This window comes from Palaemon carinicauda, chromosome 7 (assembly GCF_036898095.1).
Source record: "Palaemon carinicauda isolate YSFRI2023 chromosome 7, ASM3689809v2, whole genome shotgun sequence".
Classification (NCBI taxonomy): Eukaryota; Metazoa; Arthropoda; class Malacostraca; order Decapoda; family Palaemonidae; genus Palaemon; species Palaemon carinicauda.
This window is the reverse complement of record NC_090731.1, coordinates 4,937,991-4,950,762: the sequence shown is the minus strand read 5'-3', so window position 1 is coordinate 4,950,762 and position 12,772 is coordinate 4,937,991. Positions and strand designations below refer to the sequence as shown.

The window sequence follows — 12,772 nt, the reverse complement described above, 5'->3', positions numbered from 1 at the left end:
GCTGTTTTTAACAAACAAACTTTAAGGATCCACTGATGTAATGGTGGTTGCGTTTGCTTCGCCAGTTAGCAAAATTGTTGGCGATTCATCAACGATTATTTATTGTTGCTAGCTTAGTTTAATTTTTATTAGCTATTTTTGTATAATTTTATTATATTTACGTTACTTAAGCGTATTTTTATGCATGTATATTCTTTTTTTACTTGGTTCTTTTAGCTATTATAGTCAGTGAGACAGTGACTGACAGTCATGTTGTGTTGTGTTTAGTGTGACGTGATTATAGTGCCTGCCGTATCAGGATTATTCGCGATTTAAGCTTGTATTTCTTACTACTGTCTGGTAAGTTGTTTTATCTTATGTGGATCTAATGTAAATTAAGATTAACATGGTTATTCACTAGGTATTTCACTTATAGCCTAGTCTGGCATAGGCTATATCTCGATAGGTTTGGCCCGTTACTGTATATTAGGTTCAGGGCCAATACAATAGGTTTCTGGTTGATTCTTTAGTTATATAATGGCCATTAAGCTTCTTCACACATATTGGCAAAAATTGTTGGTCTGCTGAGTCTTCTGTATATCGTTAATAGTTTAGTACAGTAATTTCCTGACAAGTACAAGAACATAGGCCTATGTTTTGCTGACCCCTTATCTCGTTTAAAAAAAAAAAAATCATATAACAAATCACTGAGATTCATCATAACCTTTACTTTGTTAACCAAACCTAAGTTGTCTGGTCTCAAGCATTCCGATAGGAGCCTTATCCCCCAGGGTCTTGACGTAGATTTAGAAATCCCATAAGTCAGGAAAAGGAGGGTTTTAATTACCCCTTTACTTTGTTTACAAACATAAGTTGTCTGGTCTCAAGCATTCCGATAGGAGCCTTATCCCCCAGGGTCTTGATGTAGATTTAGAAATCCCATAAGTCAGGAAAAGGAGGGTTTTGGTAATTTTGTATTGTATTACAGGGTGAGATTTCGAACAGAAAATATGTTTTCCTATAGTAAATAACGTGATTTAACCGAATTTGATGATCATTTCAATCGGAAACTAACAGATCAACCAATTCAACTAACTTTAAGTTGCCGAATTGGTTGCTGGTATTACGGATGAAATGAAGGTGAAAACCGGTTAAATCACGTTATTTCCTACAGGAAAACATATAGTGTCTGTTAAAATGGTTAAATATTATCACTGTTGACATATATGTTGAGTTAAAATATTTAAATATAAGCACTTGTTCAACGGTGTCACTTCTCTTACGAATGTACTGCGAACGATAACATTAGCAACGTTACCAATGATACAGTGATACCAACGTTGACGTATGGTACACAGAGTTACCAACGACACGATGACATTACTAACGATAGCAATGCTAGATATTTCCATACGTATTTTAGATAATTTTTCCATAGAAGTTTACTCAACATATAAAAAGTACAAAAAGGGCACAGAGCCTAACAAACCCACCTAACCTAACCTAGTAGTATGACAGGTCACAAACCTCAGGTATTTACTGAGAACGGTAAAATTCTCCATATTACGAATGATACACAGAGTTACCAACGGTACGGTGACATTACTAACGATAGCAATGCTAGATATTTTCATACGAATTTTGAATAATTTTTCCATATAACTTTTACACAATATATAAAAAGTACAAAAAGGGCACAGAACCTAACAAACCCACCTAACCTAACCTAGAAGTTCCCCGGTCACAAAACACATATAATGACTATTGAGGAATGACTTACCTTTATGAAGACGGCGACAAAACTTGTGGGTCATGGGAGGGTGAGACTGACGGCTTAGCTCCTATGACTGGGATGTGGATGGATGAGGGGCATCGGGGTCTTGTGGGTCTAGGGGGCCCATTGTCTGTTGTTGTATAAGAGGGTAGAGGCGACTGGCAGTAATGAAGATGTGGTGCAGTAACATATGTTCTGGGTAGTAGTGGGTATAAAAGAACCTGGAAAAATATTGCTTGAAATATTCAGTCTTCATTCCAGGTCTCTGAACCCACTCCTTCACTTCTCTCCAGAGCCGTTCTATATTTTGAGTATGGATGGTTGGGTCTAGGAGGTCAACGAAATGTTCAGAATGATTAATAGACTTATGTTCGTAACCAATTTCTGAAAGAGAGTTGTATGCAGACCACTTATCACTGATAATAACACTACCAGGTTTGATATACTGTACTGTATTTCTGAATGAGGGGAATTAGAGAAGCAGCATCTCATTTAGTAGAAAGGGGGGGAACTAAAGGGATAATGAAAAATTTCTTTGATTCACGTTCAATACCCCCAAAGACCCATATGGCACTTAACGGTCTACCACTGTTGTACAGTATTTAGCTTTGCAAAAATGAGATTCGTCTATTTCAACTGTTACTCCATCACCACCAATCGCCTCTTGATTATCGAAGAAGTATTCGGTAACCTCGGAACAGAATCTTCTCCAATCGACACTAGTTTTCGAGGGTATGTCGATACCCTCCATGAGGGTCCCAATGTTTATGCAAAAAGTGGTTGCAAATAATATTATCTTCCATGGGGGTAGACGACTTTTTCCCAAAAATGAACCTTTATAAGAAGGAACGGTATAACCTCAACGGCATTTCTTCTTGGTTTTAGGTATGCTGGTTTCAGAATTACAATAAAACATGTGAATGTCTTTCCTAAAAGATAAAAGAGAACGGCACTTGGGGCTGTAAGCGTTGAGGAATTATGTTGTGTGATTTCAGGAAATAATCAACATTGGTTGAAGAATCATAAAAATCACCATAGAATTTAGCAACTGCTTTTAGGTACGGAATACTGCAGCCGTTACAAGTATCTATAACTTCCTCCATCGCAAAATACGAAAAAATAAATCTCACTTGAAATGACGCACACCTTACTAGGACAAAGGTTTCAAGGGAAAAGGATTTGGAGGAAGGGGTATGAACATACCACTCAAAGAGATAGAGGAAGGGGGGTTAGGGAAATATCAGTAAACAATCCCCTTGTGTAAACTTTGAATACGTATCAGTTCGTGATTGGTTAAGGGAAAAATAACGGAGTCTAGAGGGTAAACATGAATGAACTAAATAGGGAGACTAGTCCAGAGCAATAATTTATGTGAAACCGTGGAGTGAAAAGGAAATAACCAAAGAAAAGAAATAAAAACAATATAGGAAGATAAAATGGAATGTATGATAAATAATATTGAATGGGAATATAAAATTAAATGATTTTACCATGAATGAACTGGATAGGGAAACAAGTCCAGAGCAAGTATTTATGTGAAACCGGGGAGTGAAAAGGAAATAACAAAAGAAATAAAACCAATATAGGAAGATAAAATGGAATGTATGATAAATAATATTGAATGGGAATATGAAATGAGATGATTATACAATAATAAAACGAGTAATTGGAGGGGGAAAAGCTCCTGCGCAGGGGGAGGGATTTTTGCACAGGTCGAAAACTGGTATGCACGAATGTACGTACGGATGGGAGCTAATGTTAGCATGGAATGCTAACATTTGATCTACATCAGATGTTGGCAGTGGTTACTGTATTTTTTCCTAAAATAATCTTTGCAACGGCGCCTCCAAAGTTTATCTAGATATACTGTTTTGTATTTCCCTCCGATTATAATACATTCAAGAAGGTAAGGTATAGAGAAGAAAAGGCTTGTTTTACGGTTATACTGTATATCGTTTCCCCAGTATGTTTTCCCCACGCAAAACCCCGAGTTCCCACTGGGGGTCCCCCATTATCGTAGGATATAGATGTATATATATTTCTGAAACTATTCATTTGGGACGGGAACAAGTGTCATTTTCGAAGAAAGCGTAATTTTTTCTATAAGAAAAATTAGTTGTTTTCATAAGTTACATTGCCCTGTAATACACTACAATAAAACCAAATAGGGTATTTCATATCACAGATTACTGAGATTCATCATAACCTTTACTTTGTTAACAAAACATAAGGTGTCTGGTCTCATGCATTCCAAAAGGAGTCATATCCCCCAGGATTTGACCGCCTAACCTGACGTAGATTATTTTAAATAATATGTCAAGATTATCCAATTAACTGCAATTTTGAAGTCCTGAAAAAAGATTTAGAAATCCCATAAGTCAGGGAAAAAGGTTTTATTATAGTTTAAAAACTTTTGTACTAAGATACAGGCGTTTCCTATAGAAAAACGTATTTTCTTCGAAAATGACACATTCACTGCAATTAAAACTTAATTATTTAAGAAATAATAATCAATAGGGTTAGCGTGCGCAGATCAGCATCTACCGCCTCCCGGAACATAGAAACTTGATGTTTTACTTTTTACTATTCTTACCTGGCCTAAGCATTTATATCATGGCCTAACTTGAAGAAAAGTCAGCCCTTATCTGGCCTTTTGAAATGCAAATATTAACATATGTCTTACCTTAAGTTTAGGAGCTATATCAATAAGGCACTCATTTGTCTAGCTTCTCAAAAAAAAAAAAAAAATACTCAATTTAATTAAAGAATTGCTGTTTTTGGTCAGGAGGTATTTGGCAGATAACTTTCAAGTTGGTAGAGAGTATTTTAGCGCCTTTATTTCATATAAGAAGGATTGGTATCATTACAGTTTCAGCCAAATGAGGATATATATTATTTTTTTACTTATCATATATATTTGAGGTGATTCATACGAAAAATTTATTCGAATCTTATGCAAATTAAGGGTTACAGAAATATTTCCAGATGAATATTGAACCTTATCGTTATCCCAAGGATGTGTTTATGCTGCCATGTTACTTATTTTCAATGGTATTTCGTTTATTATCAATGTATTGTGTAAAAGTGCCTGATCGTCCTATGTTTTTGGCTAAGAATTACGACTTCGGTAAAAAGGCTTTAACATTATTGGTTGCTTTATTTCAAAATTATCCAATGAACTACAATTTTTGAAGTCCTAAAAAAATGCGTCTGTAGACTTCCATGGATTCCGTTGTTCAGACGTGCATGCGGTAGTTGTTGCTTCTCATATTTTTAGGTATTGGACATTTTCATGGACATTACAATGGAACTGAACATTCAGTGCTACAAAAAACTGTTTAAGTAATTAAGTGGCTAACCAGACGATTTACTTTGCTTTGTAGAGTAGTTTTCACCCTCCTAAGTGAGGTAAGGGACAGTAGGCCCAACCCCAAGGTTAGGTGGATGAGTTTAAGTCAGACATCTTTTCTTATTTTATACATTTTCTACTAGGTTACGTAAGTGTGTTTAGGTTAGACAGTTTCTCTTATTCTACACGTTTTCTCCTAGATTAGGGGAGGTGGGTGTGTTTAGGTTAGACAGCTTCTCTTATTTTATACATTTTCTCCTAGGTTAGGTGAGTTGTCTAGGTTAGACAGTTTCTCTTTTTCTACATGTTTTCTCCTAGATTAGGTGAGGTGGGTGTGTTTAGGTTAAACATCTCTTATTTTGCACATTTTTTACTAGGTTACGTGAGTGTGTTTAGGTTAAACAGTTTCTTATTTTACACATTTTCTCCTAGGTTAGGGGAGGTGGGTGTGTTTAGGTTAGACATCTCTTATTTTATACATTTTCTTCTAGGTTAGGTGAGTTATTTAGGTTAGACAATTTTTTTTCTACACGTTTTCTCCTAGAGTAGGTGAGGTGGGTGTATTTAGGTTAAACATCTCTTATTTTATACACCTACGTTAGGTGAGTTGTTTAGGTTAGACAGTTTCTTATTTTACACATTTTCTCCTAGGTTAGGGGAGGTGGGTGTGTTTAGGTTAGACATCTTCTCTTATTTTATAGATTTTCTACTAGGTTACATAAGTGTGTTTAGGTTAGATAGTCTCTTTTTCTACACGTTTTCTCCTAGATTAGGTGAGGTGGGTGTATTTAGGTTAGACATCTCCTATTTTATACATTTTCTACTAGGTTACGTGAGTGTGTTTAGGTTAGACAGCTTCTCTTATTTTACACAATTTCTCTTAGGTTAGGTTTAGTTGGTGGGTTTAAGCCATACAGCTTCTCTTATCTTATACATTTTCTCCTAGTTTAGGTTAGGTGGGTGTGTTTTAGGCTATACAGCCTCTTCTTATTTTATAGGTTTTCTCCTAGGTCAGATTAGGTGGGTGTGTTTAAGTTATACAGCTTCTCTTATTTTATTTTACCCATTTTCTGTATTCATCCACCCAAAAACCCCAAGTTCCCACTGTGGAATTCCATTACAGTATTGTAGTTTTTAATTGGGCATCTGTATCTCTAAATCTGATTATTTGCGGCAGAAATAAAGGTAAAATTCTTTGAAAACACTCCTAAGCATTGTTATACTTGACATAGTTAGGCCTACTTCCTAATTGCAAGATAGCCGTTGTTAAAAAGAGTATATCTGTATTTGAAAACTGACGGGGGTTGAAAGCAAAGAAAAACTTAGGAAAATATAAAATTTCACTTGGTATTAACCACATGTAAATGTTCGATAATTATTATGATAAAGAAAAGGGAAATTCTCCCACGAGCGATCTTGAATTTTGTTTGAAGTACAAGACAAGTGACTATCACCTCCCAAACAAACTCACAAAGGTTACGGAGACTTTTATAGTGAGCATTGAATAGGATGTAACCCCTTCTTTTTTATCATAAATAGGTAATTTATTATCCCTTTGTCCATTATATCTTTTTTATGGAAAAATGCCAAATGCCCAGCCTTCAAACATTTGATATTTAATTCCTTGTTGGTGATAAATTACAGTATAAGAGTCCCACTTTTATCATCAGTATTTTTTGTATTTGATAATTGTTACGGTATTTGTTCCAGCGCAACATACAAGCCTTACGCTCTTTACGTAGGAGTATTTATTTCAGTGAAGCTGAAACTAGTCGATAAAACTTTTTCTACGAGGTGTAACTACCCTCCGCTTGTTAGCGGGTTATGCTAGCTCCCTGGTCACACCAGCACTAGCGACTAACCTTCACTATTTATTTAGGCTCGGTAGAGTAAAGACCTAGTCTTTCTCTCCCGCCAAAACCTTTATAACCGGTTTACGATTAAAAGCAACTGGCCCGCCCTTCCCTTTTGGAGCTGGACGAGAAAGGAGTTGGGCGACTGCTTGCCGCTACTACTCATCACTGCCGTACCCTCAGGGTACAAAACGAGTTGCGTTGCAACTTCCCTCTGGGGTCTTTGTTGCAGATGGTGACGACTGCCGGCTGCTGCCTCTTCCATCGACGAGTCTCGTAGGTTTTAACTCTTTGGGGCTATTCCTGACTTTGTGGCTTTGGGGACAACAAAGCTCTTTGGGCCTTGTGAAGCCTGGTCCTTCGGGAACTTTGCCTGATGGGTTTCCGCCTCTTTGCCTGATGGGTTTCTGCTTTTCACGAGGGAGAAACTACTTATAGGCTATTACTCTTTGGAGTTATTAACTACTGTGGTATATATTGTTCCTCTTGGGGCACAACAGAGCTCGTGGAGCTTTATGAGGCCAAGCCCTCCGGGATATGCGCCTCATGTTTCAATCTCTTATGAGGGAGAAACGGCTTGTCCTCGAGTCCAGCACAGCCTTTTTCGTTCCCTTCCAAGGGGATGACATAAGACTACTCGCATACCCCATTTGGGGGTTAGGATGAGCATGAACACTTCGCAAAGACCTTACTTTCGCAGAGAATTCATGAGCAGTGTTGTGAACCCATCCACTGAGCTCCAGCAAGGTGGGTGGACGAGCTCTTCAGCCTAACGAAGGTCTGCGAGCAGCCTTAGTACCCATTGCGGGATTGCAAGAACCTACTTGCCAGAGCACTAGTGTACGCTACTTTAATAGAGCAGAGAGCTTCAGTTTGCTGTTTCCTCTAGTGCGCTACTTCGGTAGCCCACAGAGCTATACCTTACTGTTGCCTCAAATGGCACGCAGAGCTTCAGCTTACTGTTGCCACAAGTGAGCACTATTTCGGTAGTGCATACTTACTCGCATTACTTGTATCTAGCCTTACAGGTATGATTCAATTCTCTCCTCGCCAGCATTCGGTAGTGTCAGATTGCGTTCACTAACGTTTGCCAATGTTCGCTGGTTCTTGCTAGAGCTCGCAAACTTTTGCGAGCACTTGTCACCTATATGAACCTGTCTGGTGCTTGTGTTGTTTGCGTTCTGGACCAACAAACCCTTACATGCGAGGCTATGCTTCTTCATGGGAAACTCTCTTCTCTGAGGAGGTTTACATGACTACAGTATAGGCGTTTATTAAAACTCCATGAAAAGCTGAAAATAACTCTTTCGGTGGCGCATGTGCTCTTGCCAAGAAAAAACCTCAGGTTTATTAATGCAAATAGTGCCTATTACTGATTGATTGCGTCCACCTCATGCCATCATTATACCCCTGGGTACAACGTGGTCTTGTTAGACGCTGAGTTTTGTGAGACATACTCCATCAGGGCTATTTTCTCAGGCTTGGTTTCCCTACGGAATGGAGAGCTCTTGGTAGTATTCGCCTAGTGGGCTGGTGAGACATACCCTTGCAGGGTTACTTTTTGCAAGCCTCTAATCCCAAGGGAATAGTGTTAGCTTCTACTTACGTTTATGAACAATAGCAAGCCCTGCCCACTAAGTGGCCAGGCAAATGTTTTCATCTTCTCATTACGGTACGAATGTTAGCAAGCCCCACCTAGGCAAACTTTTAATACCAACGGAAGGATGATCGTTATGCTAGGTTCAGACGCTCACGAACATATTGAGAATGCTACAGTAAGTTGACAATCAAATGTTTTTGGGTAGTAATGTTTCAATTTGTCGGACATACATTATCCCTGCAAGCGGACTCAGGCTCGTTTCAAACATTTACCCTTAGGCAAAGAAGTTACGCATGTTGCATTCGTAACCGCATGCGTGCAAGCTATCTTTCTGCTTTTAAGGACTGTAGACCATCTTACAACTAGAACTTCATTCCAATAAATCATTAGTTTCGATGGTTATATTCCTTACATGAAGTCAGGTTATACATTACCCTCCTACCTTCCCATAACCAGACATAGGTGGTCTACCCACAAGTAGACTCTGCCTTCATTCCAGGCAGTTCCTTCCTAGCTTTCCAATCGGCCGTCTTATTTTTTTCTAAATAGTTAGACTCCGTAACAAAAATGAATCTCTTTCTGGGAAGGGATCATCCAAAACTTATGCCCGTTTTACCAGTCGGAGACGAAGAAATACAAACGATTGCATCATTAGTAGGAAGAAGAAGGTTGCGATTGCAAACGTCAATCAACGTTCTCCAACCAAGTTCTGGACGCAACTAATAATTTGGACTTTACCCATACGTTCGTCCCGCCTCCCTGTTCGGTGTTACTGGTTCGTAGATAGACTTATGCATACATTACTTATGCAACAATAGATTGAAGATATGTCTCTAGCTTACCTTTCGGAAGTACTGATCCAAGACTCATCCCAGATGTCTTATCAAGGACATCTCAAATAGAAGTTACTGTATTTCTTAAGAGGCCTTTTTATACGTAAAGGAGATGAAACTGGCCATAATAGAAATCCTTAAAACAAAACTTTTTTGAGAAGGGCCACAGCTATATGCAGCACCATATGCGATGGACCTTTAGTAAATGTAAACCCTATGGTGGAATATCATACCAATTATTGCTTTTCGCCTTGGTTGATAGGGGCGATGAAAGATCCACCACAAGGGTTGTTGTGGCCGATGTGGTAACGTCCCTGACTTGTGAATGCCAGACTGGGGTTCGAGTCCCGCTCAAACTCATTAGCTTCTTTGGTCGCTGCATCAACACCATCCTTGTGAACTAAGGATGAGGTGTTTGGGGGAGCCTATATGACTATCTATGAGTATTAAGCAATCATTGCCTGCCCCTCCGTGGTCCTAGCTTGAGTAGAGAGGGGGCTTGGGCATTGATCATATATATATATATATATATATATATATATATATATATATATATATATATATATATATATATATATATATATATATATATATATATATATATATATATGGTCAGTCTCTAGAGCATTGTCCTGCTTGATAGGGGAATGTCACTGTCCCTTGCCTCTACCATTCATGAGTGACCTTTAAATCTTTAAACCTTTAATTGCTAACATGTTATTGAAAACTAATGTAAAGAGATGATAACACTAGCCATCCAAAAAAATGAGAGGTCTGTATCCATAGACATTTATATGTGTGAAAGACTGACTCTGACTATTTTATTTTACTGCCACTGTAGAAAAAGGTATAGATATCATCATTAGAATAATCCTCAACCAGAATGTACATACATATACTAAGGCAATTACCCCAATTTTGGGGGGTAGCCGACATCAACAAATGAAACAAAAACAAAAAGGGGATCTCAACTCTCTACGTTCCTCCCAGCCTGACAAGAGACTCAACCGAGTTCAGCTGGTACTGCTAGGGTGCCACAGTCCACCCTCCCCCGTTATCCACCACAGATGAAGCTTCATAATGCTGAATCCCCTACTGCTGCTACCTCCGCGGTCATCTAAGGCATCAGAGGAAGCAGCATGGCCTACCGGAAGTGCGTCACAATCGCTCGCCATTCATTCCTTTTTCTAGCACGCTCTCTTGCCTCTCTCACATCTATCCTCCTATCACCCAGAGCTTCCTTCACTCCATCCATCCACCCAAACCAGAATGTGAACAGCAAAAACACAAAAGAATCAGCTAGGGCATAGACTTAAATGTAACTCACCCGTAGAGGGAATATGTAGGATACAGTAGACAGTTGATGATGCAGAAAAAAACTCATATTATTGAGACACTGGGATTTTAAGTCCTTTAAGTTCATTCCGTCACAATGAACATTTGATCCGTATTGAATAGTAGGCTACTGTTGCAACGATAAGTTTTTTGGGCATTGTTATCATATCGTTAGTAATTCTATCAATTAAGATGAAAATTATTTTTATATTACTTACTTACTAAACTACAACGGTAGTTGGAAAAGCAGGATGCTATAAGCCCAGGGGTTCCAACAGGGAAAATAGCCCAGTGAGGAAAGGAAACAAGGACAAATAAGATATTTTTAAGAACAGTAACATTAGAATAAACATTTCTTATATAAACTATGAAAGAGAATTAAGACAGAATAGTGTGCCTCAGTGTACTTCCAGCAAGAGAACTCTAACCCAAGACTGCGGAAGACCATGGTACAGAGGCTATGGCACTACCCAAGACTATAGAACAATGGTTTGGCTTTGGAGCGTGCATCGCCTAGAAGAGCTGCTTATCATAACTAAAGAGTCTCTTGTACCCTTACCAAAAGGAAAGTGGCTAACTGCAGTGGTTAACCCCATCGGTGAAGAAGAATTGTTTGGTAATCTCAGTGTTGTCAGGTGTATGAAGACAGAAGAGAATACGTAAAAGAATAGGCCAGACTATTCATTGTATATGTTGACAAAAGGAAAATGAACCATAACAAGAGAGAAGGATCCAATGTAGTACTGCCTGGCCAGTCAATGGATCCCATAACTATCGGTAGCATCTGTATTACTCTGTATCAAGATGTTGGTCTCATTTGTCTGAATAAATTAAGAGTAAGAATAATGGTTTTGAAATTTTATAAAGTAATTCTATTCTTACCAATTTTAGATCACATTCGATTTATGAATATTCTGGCTCGTCTCTCAATAATAGGTTAGTCTGGGGTAAAATATACAGCTGGAAAAGTTTCGTTTTCTATTACATAAGTCTCGTAAGTTTTCTGTTTTAATCCGTTTTCTTTATCATGAGTAACACGAACATTTCTGAAAAGTTGCACCACACAGTGGGAAAATACAGACGTCGGTATTGATCAAAGGTACTCCTGAAATTTGCCATAAAGCCTCTTTCTCGCCGAACCTTACCTGTTTGAGAGTTGGTCTGACACATGGTTTTAATGTTGGACCACTCGGCGACTAGCATATCGCCGTTCAAGTTTGTAATAGTGTTTGAGGCACGTGTTGTGCCAAGGACTCAGTCGTCGAGTTCGGCCTGTGTTCGCCAGATGGCATGAGAGTGTCAGTGGGAGCTCGAAACGGGAAAGTCAGTCTTACGTTGTGATCAGTGGTATGGGTGATGCAAACTCGCTTATCCCGTGTTGGTTTTACCGTCCTTAGGAAACAGTAAAGTGGATTACTTATCAAAATGAAATGAAAACACTTTGAATGGGAAAGGTAAGAGGCGCGAACATCCAGCCGGATATTACCGCTGCACTGGAAAATGTGGGTGTGTGCATGCTTATGTGCGTCTGTATGTATGTACACAAGGGGAGACCATCAAAAACAGCTGACTAGCCTTCCAGCTGAACGATAATTAACCTGATGAGGCACTAGGTCAGGCCCTCCTTATATTCCTCAATGACCACACCGTGGTGGGACACTGCCCATAATTTCTTTGACCCCCTGGTCCTATTTCGTCCCAGGAAGTGATGATTTGGAGGTAGAGTATTTTTTTTTTTTTTTGGGGGGGGGGGCAATTAGGAGTGGGGCGGCTGTGTTTGTTTTTTAGGGAGGAGCCCTCGGCCCTTATTGATAACCCTGCAAGAGAAACGTAGAAAATATTTGCTGTATTTGTGCGGGGAAAAAATAAAAGCAAATATTATTTCAGCGTGAAATGTTTTTTTTTTTTCAACTCTTGCTAATTACATTTTGGCAGTAGTTAGCTACGATTGATTATTTGACCTTCATGCTTCCCACTTATTTCTTATCTTAGTGTCGACAATCTTTCGTTCTGTTTTGTAGATAGAGATTGGTTAGGCTCCCAAATACA

At 38.7% G+C, this 12,772-nt stretch overlaps 1 protein-coding gene across 1 annotated transcript in view; it reads left to right on the top strand.

The window, feature by feature from the left end:
* Positions 1-251: 251 nt before the first annotated feature.
* LOC137643766 (uncharacterized) overlaps positions 252-12,772 on the top strand; it is a 472,299-nt gene continuing 459,778 nt past the window's right edge. The window contains exon 1 of the mRNA XM_068376454.1: positions 252-339. The gene's annotated coding sequence lies outside the window, so the exon portion shown is untranslated. The remainder of the gene's footprint in view (positions 340-12,772) is intronic.